This window comes from Mus caroli, chromosome 6 (assembly GCF_900094665.2).
Source record: "Mus caroli chromosome 6, CAROLI_EIJ_v1.1, whole genome shotgun sequence".
NCBI classification, from domain to species: Eukaryota; Metazoa; Chordata; class Mammalia; order Rodentia; family Muridae; genus Mus; species Mus caroli.
Window position 1 is genome coordinate 40,639,215 of NC_034575.1, and position 13,018 is coordinate 40,652,232.

Sequence of the window (13,018 nt, forward strand, 5' to 3'; positions counted from 1 at the left end):
CAAAGGAATGGATACAGAAAATGTGGTACATTTACACAATGGAGTACTACTCAGCTATTAAAAAGAATGAATTTATGAAATTCCTAGCCAAATGGAGATCCCATTTTTCAATTGTTGATCTTAGGGCATAAGCCATTGGTGTTCTGTTTAGGAAATTTTACCCTGTCCCCATGTGTTCAAGGCTCTTCCCTCACTTCCTCTTCTATTAGATTCAGTGTATCTGGTTTTATGTGAAAATTCTTGATCTACTTGGACTTGAGCTTCATACAAGAACATAAGAATGGATCAATTTGTATTCTTCTTCAGGCTGACCTCCCATTAAGCCAGCATCATTTGTTGAATATGCTATCATTTTTCCACTGAATGGTTTAAGCTCCTTTGTCAAAGATCTAGTGACGGTAGGTATGTGGGTTCATTTCTGGGTCTTCANTTCTATTCCATTGATCTACCTGCCTGTCTCTGAACCAATACCATGCAGTTCTTTTTATCACTATTTCTCTGTAGTAGAGCTTGAGGTCAGGGATGATGATTCCCCTAGAATTTCTTTTATTGCTGAGAATAGTTTTCGCTATACTGGGGTTTTTGTTGCTCCAAATGAATTAGAGGGTTATTCTTTCTGTTTCTGTGAGGAATTGATTTGGAATTTTGGTGGGGATTATATTGAATCTGTAGATTGCTTTTGGCAGGATGGCCATTTTTACTATGTTAATCCTGCTGATTTATGAGTGTGGGAGATCTTTTCATCTTCTGAGGTCTTCTTCAATTTCTTTCTTCAGAGACTAAGTTCTTATCTTACAGATCTTTCACTTGCTTGGTTAGAGTCACACCAAGATATTTTATATTATTTGTGACTATTGTGAAGGGTGTCCTTTCCCTAATTTCTTTCTCAGCCTGTTTATCCTTTGAGTAGAGGAAGGCTACTGATTTGTTTGAGTTATTTTTATATCCTGTCACTTTTCTGAAGTTGTTTATCAACTGAAGGAGTTCTCTGGTGGAATGTTTGGGGTCACTTAAGTATACTTTCATGTCATCTGCAAATAGTGATATTTCTACTTCATCCTTTCCAATTTTATCCCTTTGATCTAATTTTGTGGTCTAATTACTCTGGCTAGAACTTCGAATACTATATTGAATAGATAAGGAGAGAGTGCTCTAGTATGTGATTTAGCATGACAAGAGTTTCAGGAAGACTTTAAAGATGTGTGATTGATGGTTGTTTATGGGATGGATCTCTGGGTGAAGTCTCTGGATGGTCCTTCCTTCCATCCCAGCTCTGAACTTTGTCTCTGTAACTCCTTCCATAGTTATTTTGTTCTCTATTCTAAGAAGGAAAGAAGTATGTACACTTTGGTCTTCCTTCTTCTTGACTTTCATGTGTTTTGCAAATTGTATCTTGGATATTCTAAGTTTCTGGGCTAATATCCACTTATCAGTGAGTGCATTGTGTCTCTAGTTGCATATGTAGCAGAGTATGGCCTAGTAGGCCATCAATGGGATGAGAGGCCCTTGGTCTTGAGAAGATTATATACCCCAGTATAGGAGAATGCCAGGGCCAGGCCAGGAAGCAGGAGTGGGTGTGTTGGGGAGCATGGGGGGGGTATAGAGGATAGCATTTGAAATGTAAATGAAGAAAATATCTGATAAAATATGTTTGTGAAGAACCTAAGGAGCTGTTTGACAGCATTGTCAATGTGGAAAAGGAATCCTAAATGTTTCTATCTTGGTCTCGGAATGCCTACTATATAAGCCTTTGAATATCCTGTTTGCAACAACCACAGAACCTACAATTTTTGGTAGTAAAATTAAAAGCATATACATACTTTTTATATGTGGAGATACCAAAGGAAAAGTGTTTTATTCTTGATAACCCTTAACAGTTTATAATGAACTCTAAAGATTTAGCACAACAGAGGGAATTGAAACATTCAGCTGACCCTGAGAGGAACTGGAAGTGAAATGTATACCTTCTTTATGTTAAAACCCCAAACATCATGCTTAATTCTGATATTAGTCTTTTAATATTCAAATTATTTATCAAATAAATTATTGAAAATTACAATTAGGAGGCTGGGGAGTTTGCTCATTTGGGTAAACTGATTGCTGCACTAGCAGGAGGATCTGGGTTCAGATCCCCAGCAGCCATGTCAAGGCTGGGACGATGGCACACACCTGTAACACCAGCAACCGGGAGGTGGATAAAGAAACGGGTGGATCCCAGGGGCTTGCTGGTCAAGCAACCTAGTGGAAAAAGCAAGCTCCATTTATTACAGAGAGACTCTGTCTTGAAAAACAACAGGTAAAGTGACTGGCAAGATGCTTCAGTAAGTAAAGGCTTTTTTTCTACCAAGTCTGATGATTGGATTTATATCCCCAGAACCCATACGATGTAAGCAAATAACCAACAAGTTGGCCATTTCTGATTTGTAGTCATACCTACACATGCACACACACACACACGCATACACACATACACACTCATACATGCACACACACATTACTAGTAATAGTCTATTTTCTCACCAAATAGTCCTTTTATTGTACATTAAAACTACTTACAAAGTTCTGAAAATCCTGCTCACAGGCTAGGGAGCAAATCCAGGGAGATGACTTAAGGCTTTCTAGATATTTCCAAAGTGTAGCTATATTTAGGGCTCACCTCATTAAGTAGAGTTTGTATCTATGACTATGCATAAAACAGTACCAGTTCAACTTCTGAAGCTGACTCTTTGCCCCAAGAAATTCTGCTTCAGGATGTCTAACATATTTACAAGGTTTGCATTTCTAAAGACCCTAAATGGAATTCTACTCTGTATAGAAGTCTAGCTAACCAAGAACTGGAAGCTCTAGAGAGAAAATCATTCTGTGTGGGTTCTTATCAAGTGATGAAGGGGAGAAAAATTCTTATTCCTCACCTATTACATATTTTGATATATAGTTCAGGGAACAGCAACCCTTTAGTGAATGTCAAGCAGTATTTTAATTTTCCTGTCTTAGAGAGAGAGAGAGAGAGAGAGAGAGAATATTCATCCATAAGTAATCTGTGATGCAATATGGTTAACTGTGTTAAGTAATGTTTCCTGATGAGACCTGAGCAAATGTCTATTCACTCCAGAAAAGGCATCATCTATAGACTAAAATAGCGATGTAAGTGAACATAGCTTGGTGAAATTTTATTTATTATAATTACTTTCTGGACTATGGGTAAGATATTATTTAAAGGAGCAGAGTTGACTCAAAATAGCTGTATCATCAAATGCCCACCCAAACAATGGCCTCTTTCCCAAACAATGTTGTTGATGATATAACCTTGGGAAGGGTCCTTGTGAGTGTGGTAAGTTTCAGGGACTTCCTGAGATTGCTGAAGTTTCCCTACCTCCTAAGCTGTGTAAATTCTGTTGAATTCCTGAATATTAATAGCTCCCCTCCTCTCTAGAACTTTAAGATCAGAGAAAAAAATGACAGAGCACTGGCAGCAGCTAGAAAAATGCAGGGCCTCCTAAGAATAGCCTGCTCAAATCTTCCACTTTGGAGATCTCAGTTAGTTCGAATTGAGCAAGGCTGTACAATGATTCCCCAAAATGTCAATGAACAATTAGATAACTGTCTGTCCAAATGAAAATGATATGTGTTGGCAAACATGAGACAATTCAAGAGTCAAACAACCCCAAGGTGAATATAAATGAAAATTATAACAGTTATTACAACAATGATGTAGATTAGTAACATCCCTTGTATTTTATCCAAAGACATTTGATTTGCTTGCTTTGCATTGGATACTGTTTGGAGTCATGTCAATGTTACAATAAAGAGATAAATATCAATAGAAATATGGGGCTGTTCTTGGAACCCCAATATAAATGTAACATAAAAGGCTTTCTTCCAGGTTGGGAGAAATGAAAGTGAATATGGAGCATGGAGCATGGTGAAGGACCTTACGGTCCACAGAGGAAGATCTAGTTATGACAGAGCACCAAATTTCAAACATGCAGGAGAAGTAAATACAAAGTGTGCTTTGTCTCCCCTATCAATTCAAATGTCAAAGTTGTATGTCAGAACCTCAGAATATAAGCTAACGTAGTGTTAGTAAAGTGGGACCTGACCCTATATGACCAGTGGCTCTGCATGTAGAAAAGATTGTGACACAGAAGTATTCAAGGGCCCTGGCAGAAGGTGCATAGCTGAAGACTGAAAGAAGAGATCCCAGTAGAAACCACAGTGGCCACAATGTTCTTTAGGTATTCAACCCTCCAGAATAATAGGAGTAAGAAGTGTTGCTTAAGCTATCTGTACCATGTTTTGATATTGAGGCAGGAACCATGTTCTATTGCAGACAGTACTTCTATAGACTGTATCTACTTGGTAACAACCACTATAATATGAGCTGAACATCAGAATAACTTTAGACTCTTCTTGGGGAAACAATATTAAATTAAAATGCGGCCTTATTTAATCATTGAGATTAATAAATGTTGTTCTTTCTTGAAAGCCTACAGAAAACCACAGGAGCCTCTCAATATTCTAGTATTCTACTGCAATTTATCTACCGTGTCTCTCTGGGCCACATCACAGATTTGCCCAAAATGCTTTGAGCTATACATAATATTAAGTAATGTTTGAGTGAGGTTATCATATTTTTTCCAATATCTTTTTATCTCTCACACTCTGCAGGTGCCTACCCTGAAGGAGTGAATTAGGCTCATGGACCACATGCTGTTACTTTAGAAATCCTATACAGGGATTGATTCTACTTGTGACTCATACATATGGATACTTTGATATTTAAATATGACCCCTGTCTCATTTCCCCATCCCCTAAATAATTAAAATCCTTTTTTCTCTTCTGGGAATCATTTCGAATAAAATGATAAATAATTTGTGAAATAAGACACAGCGAGAGCATCTGTGTATTTGGTGAGTCCATGGAGACACTCCATCTCCTGTGAGGCTATGACTCAAAGAACAAAACAACAACAACAAAAACCCCAGCTTTGCTGTCCCCTAGCTGTCTGTGAGAATCTGTGGATACCAATCTAGGCTGTTTTGTGTACATGCATAATTAATTTGTTCTATTTAGTTGCCATTTGCCAAAGTGAGAGGTATGGAGGTAAAAGGATTGTATTATCATACAGGAAGGCAAATAGAATCAAAGGTGGAAGAAACCAAGGAAATGTATTTGTGTAAGTTCAGAACCAGCTCTCGTTCTCATGTTGGAGGTTGACCTTTGCAGGAAAGATTGAAATTCAAAACTGCTTCTCCAGAGAAGCATGGAGTTTTCATTTCCATATTTAATTACTGTAGGAAGTACTTTTTAAAACAGCTTCTTCTATGTTCAAGTGAGCATGTATGCCTGTGTGTATGGGTGATTGTGTGTATATAAACACAAACTTATATGCTTATTCACCTGGAGTGCATGTGTGTGTGTGTTCGGAGAGCTGATGTTGATATCAATTGTCTTCCTCAATGCCTCTACTTTATTTACTGAAGCATAACCTCTTGCTGGGCTGGGAGCTTGCTGATCCCAACTGTCGTAGCTAGCTAACTTGCTCTGGGAATCCTGTCTTTGCTTCTAAATTACCAGGATTATAAGCAGTAGTTAACTCTACTATGCTTTCATTTTTTTAACATGAATTCTGTGAACCTGAACATTGATCCTCACTCCTGCATAGCAGGTGTTTTATCCACTGAACCCTGCTCCATCTCTCCAACGTATTTTGACAAGCAAGCCATGGTATAATTCAATTTATAGATGATCTCTACTAAATAAGATGAATATAATATGTGGTAACAATAGAATATAAACAAAAGAGAGATTGTGAAAGGACTAAACTAGAGAAGTTGCACTAAGGAGTTGTGGCATAAGTTTTCCATCTCTGAAGACCAGTAGTGGCCATCATATGGAAGATCTGATTGTCAAGATACAACCAACATAGCAACTGGAGCAGGTGCATCAGGAGTCTTTCCTGTTAGAACCTCACACAGGTGCCATGTCAGCCCATACAGTTAATAAGACTTAATTAATTGCCTGTAACTCTTTATCTAGGAGTGAGGCCTCATGAGATTTCCCCCATTCCCATTGGCATGTAACTGGTATTTTTGTAGGGCTTGTCTTGTTTAGATTACCATTTTATTAAGACACATATGCATATAAATAACTCTAAAGAGAATCATCATGATATGTATGTGTGTGCATATATAATAACAATTAAATAGAAATATGTATATTAGAAAGGACTAGGGTGTGGGAGGAGTTGGAAAAAAAAGGAGGACTGATATAAGTATGTAAATATAGTACTCAGGTATAAAATTCTAAAGGAAACATTCCCTTGAATAAGTAAATGAATTAAAATACATATTAAAATCTAGAGAAATGAAGGAATACTACATTCTCAGGAAAAAATTCTGCATTGGGATAAGGAAATTGGTGACATGCTAAAACCCTATTAATTCAGTAAGTTAGTGAAAGGCAAGTCTTGGTTTGTGGGTAGAGTCCCGTCTATTAAGCATTTGGGTCTGATATCACCTCTTTTTCAACTGTTAGTCCCTGGACACGGCCTCCAAAGCAATGGAGAAAAGGCAGCTGAACTCCAACTCTGGGCAGTAAGACTGTGAGCCCCTAAGAAAGAATTGCTACATGTGTGCATTGCATGAGCATATGTTTGCATATTCATGTGAGTACACACTTAAATGTGTACACATGCTTATGGAGGCCAGAGAAACAGATGTTATACCTAAAGTATTTCCCACCTGGAGTTTTAAGAAATAGGCCTCTCATTGGAAAGACCACTAAGTCTCTGGGATCCCTCTGTCACCTTTCAGCTCACCAGCAATGGGATTACAAAAGGACACCATCATGCTTGCTTTATTTACTTTCTTTTTCATGAGTTCTGGGGCTCAAATTCAAGTGCTTACAAGGCTCAAATTTTACTAACTGAGCTGTCTTCCTAGCTCCTCATTGCCAATTTTTACTTTGCAGTTTGCACATATTTAGACAAGCAGCCCTAGTTCGTTCCTGTCCCTGCAAGGTAAACCTTGGAGCCCTAAATCGAGAGGTCAGCATTGAGTTGATCAGCGGGTGCTTCCCTCTGTGCTCAACAGCTAAAAGGGTCTGCATACTTAGAAATGATTGCTTCAAAAGCCAAGTTCTGTTTCATTGTCCAAGAAAAGCTACAGCGTTCTGTTCACTGGGAAATTTGTGTTTCCATAAAAGTGATTTTAAAACCCTATCTATTATTACAGTGGATAAAATGTGATGCTTGAGCCTATTGTTGGATTTTATCATTATTTTTATGGCATAACTGGGGGTATGGGAGTAGTTATAACCACTTGGTTTTTTTAATCTCTTTTATTAAGTCGTTTATCATAAGCAAAATTCAGTATCTGACCTTGGTATGTTATTTAAGCTCCTAACTATGTTTTCTTGCACATTGTGTATTCTCATTTTACATCTCTAAGGGTTACAAAATAGATATTGCATTTTCTCTAACAGCAGTATTTAGCACTATATGCTAGCACTATGTTTAAATGGTCAAAAGGAAAGATAATATGAAATTAAAGCTACTTAGCAATGAGAATCCACAAGGCCAGGAAAGGTGACATATCAAAGTCATCTACACCCAGGCTTCATTTTCAGTAGGGGATTTAATTTGGCCTCCTGGCAGTTTTTCACTAAGCTCAACTCCAGGCTCCAGGCTTTTGATGCCCAGGGCAAGAGGAACAGAAATAAAAGGATGAATACCAAGAAAGTCAATCAGACACTGGAAGGATGGCATGGTCAGTGATATAGATAGAGTTAATTGTCATCTCAAGAGAATCTAGGACCTGACCATGCCTATGGGTGAGTTATTTTGAATGCATTAATGGAGGTGGGAAGACCCACCCATTGTGAGTGACAGCATTCCCTGAGTGGATGCCCTAGACTGTGTGAAATGGGCCAAAAAGAGCTGAAGACTAACATTCCTTACTCTGCCTCCTGACTGTGGGTCTATATAAGCATCTCCTTCAAGATTCTATCACAGCGACTTCCCCACCATGACAGACAGAAACTGGGAAACTAACCATTTCTACCTTAAGCTATTTTCACCAGAGTATTTTATTACAGAAAGGTCATGAAGCCACTACAAACCTAAACCTTGTGTTTAATGCCTGGACCCCACATAGAAAAGCTGGGCTGGGTGGTCCATACCTATATCAATCCCATCACTGGTGGTGCAGAGAGAGGACGATCCCCAGAAACATGCTTCCATTCATGTTCCTTATACAGATTGTTTTTTGTGGTGACATTTGACTGGCATTCTCAGTAACATTTCACTTGTGCCACCAGACATGTCATTTTCTGTCTGAATTCCTAAAACAGCGTCCCTAGGCTTATATGGGGAATTGTTGAGGAGCAGAACAGGTACATAGCATTCATTTCCAGCACCTGCCATACTAACTGGAAAATTTTACTTATTGAATGAATGGAACTCAGGTGTTAAGTGAATGAACGTATGAGCAAATACCACAAAACTCCAAACAAAAGTTTTAGAAAAAAATATGTATATAAAAATCCCAAAGTCTGTGGCTCTTAATATCTCTTGTTTCCATATTTCTACATTATTCTTTTCTAGAGAATGGGGTTGGCCTTCTGATAGAAAAGACCTCCTACTCAGGGGAAGTTTTAGGAATCATTTAATTTTCTACCCCTGTACGGAACCTTACTTTCTTCTTTTCCCTGTCTGCAACTTGCTAAAGCATGTTTGTGCTGTCCCTCATGTTAAATGTATACATATATGCACACATGCTCAGAGAGAGAGTGACAGAGACAGAGAGAGGGAAAGAAAGAGAGAGGGACAGAGGGAGAGAGAGAGAGAGAGAGAGAAAGAGAGAGATAGAGAGAGATTACAGTCAAAACATGGGAAGAGATTAAAGTAACTTGAATGAACTTATCCTAATACACAAAGACTCAATGGTGAGACTTCCATGTTCTCAGTGGGTATACATCTAGACTTTGTGGAGCAAGATATTTTTCAACATATCAAAGAAGGATCAGCCCCTTTAAAATATACAAAAGAAGAAATTAAAAACTTATATGCAAAACAGGATGCATTTTAATTAGATATTTTATTTAAGTATATTTCAAATGTTATCCCCTTTCTTAGTTTATCATCAGGAAAGTCTGTCAGTAAGTGACTTGTGCTTTAGAAACTTGAGTCCAATCTTTCCGAAGATATCCAAACTTTTGACTTTGTGAGATGATATGAAATCTAAAAATGGCTTCTACCAAATTACTATTATGGAAAGCATGTCATTAACATGCCTTGGGTTTGTTTATACTTGCCAGATCCTTAGAAATATTTGTGTTAAAAAAAAGTAACCTGGTTTCCCTCCATAGAAGGGAGCCTCTAGAATTCTGAGCACCCAAAAGCCTGAATCATGGTAAATTCCCTCTGAGTGGTCCTCAGAATTTGAAGATGAAAATATCTGTGTGTATCAATAGATGTAAAAATGTATCATGAGGGAATTGCATCCAATTTCTCCTTTTTTCCACAACTAGGGTAACTTTTAGCTGAAATATTGTCTCTCCATACTCTTTTGCTATCAAGAACAAAGCCTTTTTACAATAGGTTACATGGACAGATAGGCTCAATTTGGAAGGTGGTGAACTTCTTCCCTCTCTGCCTTCCTCTTACTTTCTCTCCACCAATATGGCTACTATATCCTTTTGTTGGTGTAGCTTCTTAGAATATTCAAAGTAGTACATACATTAGACTTTGTATCTCACATTTTGCCTCTGTCAGGTATTGGTGTTCCAGAAGTGTTCATTGGTATGGTATCATACAGTAGACCTAAGAAGAGCCTGTGTTTCACACAAATAAAGGTGTTTCAAAATAAAGGTGTTTGTCACACAGCCTGTTCCTATTAATGCCATAACTCTAGTAATTTCTTTTTCCATGCTAGGGCATTCTATGTGCTAAACCACCTGTGTAAATGATTTCCAAGTGGGATACTGTCATGGAAGTCCCAGAGGAAACATGTCTGGAAGGGCTTTTATTTGATTAGAGGAAAAGTGGCATTCTCTTCTCATTTTACAGCATTGTGCATCTGTTTGCCACACCAGTATGGGTGTCTGTAGTGTGGGACTTGATTCTGCTGCAGGGGGTGGTAGAAAGTATGCACGTTCATACTGTAAAAGCATGAAGCTTTAGGGCTGCCCTCAGTGTGAATATAAAGTATGTTTTAGAAGGAGACCACTGTAAATAGACACAATTGTAAACAGTATGCCTTCTTATATTTTAACTTCATAAACATGTTTATTTCCAACTAGTAAGATACGTGTGGTTGAGCAACTCCTTAAGTTTCAACTAAACCATCTTCACAATCAGAAATATTTATTGTTGATGTTTAAAAGAAACTCTTTTAAGTGACCCTATGTCAAGGACTATTAATGACAAGTCCAGCAAGTCTAAGAGTCTAAGAAAAATATAAATATTCTACATCTTGGTGAGAAAGGGAAAAGATATGGATAACCAGAGGCTGTTGAATATGGGATTGCATTTATATCTTTGTCAAAGGTTGTCATCTTTGACAGTGCAAAATTTCTCTGACTTCTCAAAGAACCTCAGAGGGGAGAGTTTCTTTCCAAAGTATAAGTCTGCATTCTCATACTCCAGTGTCAGGAGCTGAAGAAAGGGTTGTCTTCTCAAATCTATTCTTTCAGTAGCTTCTGAGGAATTTCCCTGCATGTTTGGCAGGAACTGTTTGTATTCCTTCTCTTTAAGGTTAGTAGATTCCTTTCTTTCCTCTGAGGAACCACACACACACACACACACACACACACACACACACACACACACACACACGAGGCACAAGGAACCTTCTCTAGCTGCTTGTTACAGCTTGATTTTCTTCCTGCAGTATGATTTGGAGTGGATTTGGAGAAGACCTTGTACCTCTGTCAGCTCATTGCATTTTGAGTTAACATTCCTGTGTGTAGAACTTCGGTTATTAGAATAAAAATGTAGGTACTTTCATGAAAGAACAACTTGTCTAGATCATAATACCTTGTTAAATTGAATAGATCCTTGTCTTAGCTGCTAAGTAATTTAATGTTCCTTTGAAAATATCATTCATTTAAAAAGTAGTAGGCACAAGAGTATTTTCTGTCTCTTCATTTAATTCCAATTTTATGAAGATTATTTATTTCATTAAAAAAATTCAAGTAACCTCCAAATTTTCCACAGTTTCTATACAAATTTCAAAAGTCTTTCTAGATAGTGTTAGCATTTTCATGGTCTATTCCAAGTTCAAGTCTAGGTTAATAAGCCAACATCTGATCTGCTTTGGTACACCCAGCACGTGCCAAGATGTACTGTATCCCTAGAGCACATTGCAGTTCTTCACTGTGTCTGCCACTTACATTGATTCTTTCCCATCCTAGAGTCCGATAATGCATCTCCATCTTATGAACTCGATTCTGTGCTCTTGAGCACCTACTTTCTCAGCTCCCATATTAGAATTATTTTACTTGTCTCTATGACACTAGTGAATTCTTTTTTTGAATTTTATTTACTCTTTTTTTGTTACACTGCAGATTTTAACCCTGTCCCTGTCCACCCTCTGACTGTTCCACATCCCATAGTTCCTTCCCTGTCTCCACGAGGATGTTCCAACCCTAACAGACCTCACCACTCTCTGGGGTCCCCAGTCCCTTGAGGGATAGGTGCATCTTCTCTGACTGAACCCAGACCTGGGTGTCCTCTGCTGTACATCTGTTGGGGGCTTCATATCAGCTGGTGTTTTGCTGCCTGGTTGGTGGTCCAGTATCTGAGAGATCTCAGCGGTAGAGGTTAATTTAGATTGCTCGTAGTCCTCCTACAGGGTCACCCTTCTCCTCAGCATCTTTCAGTTTTTCCCTAATTCAACCACAGGGGTCAGCAGCTTCTGTCCATTGGTTGGGTGTAAATATCTGCATCTGACTCTTTCAGCTGTTTGTTGGGTCTTTCAGAGGGCAGTCGTGATGGGCCCTTTTTTGTGGCGCTCACTAATAGTGTCAGGCCTTGGGGGTCTCCCCTTGAGCTTGATCCCATTTTGAGCCTGTCGCTGAACCTCCTTTTCCTCAGGCTCTTTTCTACTTTTGTCCCTGCAGTTCTCTCAAACAGGAACAATTCTGGGCCAGAGCTTTTAACTGTGGGGCGGGAACCCCATCCCTCACTTGATGCCCTGTCTTTCTGACAGAGGTGGGCTCTACAAGTTCCCTCTCCCCACCAGTGAATTCTAACCCAAGGTATTCACATTAGTCAGAGTTCTCTAGGGAAACAGAACTTACAGAATGAATTTATACAAAAGTTGGACAACAAACCTGGAAGTCTCAGCTGGTCTTCTGCTGGAATCCCAAAGAAATAGTCCTTAATGCCAGTGAAGGGATGGAATTGCTAGGAGGCAAAAACAAGCAGGAAAAGAGTATAAGCTTCCTTCTTCCACGCCCTGTTATAGGCATTCAGCAGCAGGCATAGCCCAGATTAAAGAAAGGCACGTGTCTTCCTACCTCAAGGTCCAGGTTAGAAGTGATCTTCCTATTTCAAAGTAAGCAAAAGTTTCTCACAAGTGGGCCCTCCATTTTTTTTTTTTATTTAGTTAGTTCCAGAAAGAGTCAAGTTGATAACCAAGAATAGTCACCACAGTATTCATTTACATCTGGCTATTTCTCTGGAGTGAGACTGGCAGGTGTGAATAAAAATCAATTCATATTGCCTTTGATATGGAGCCAGACCATCTATCACAACCCTACCTCCTGCCTGTACTTTTGTTTCTTACTCCCAGTTTCCTGATTTTATATATATGGAACGGACTAGATTCAAATCCAATAAATATTTGGATGACTTGGCTCAATATACTTTTGTTAATAGCAGTGATCTAGAGTTGAAATATAAATTGGTATGTGGTATGGAGGCTTTACAGAGTGGCTCAAAGAACACACCTGCTTTTAGATGATGTTCTTCCTTAAATGCTACTATGGACCATAGCAGGTTTGAACCAAAAA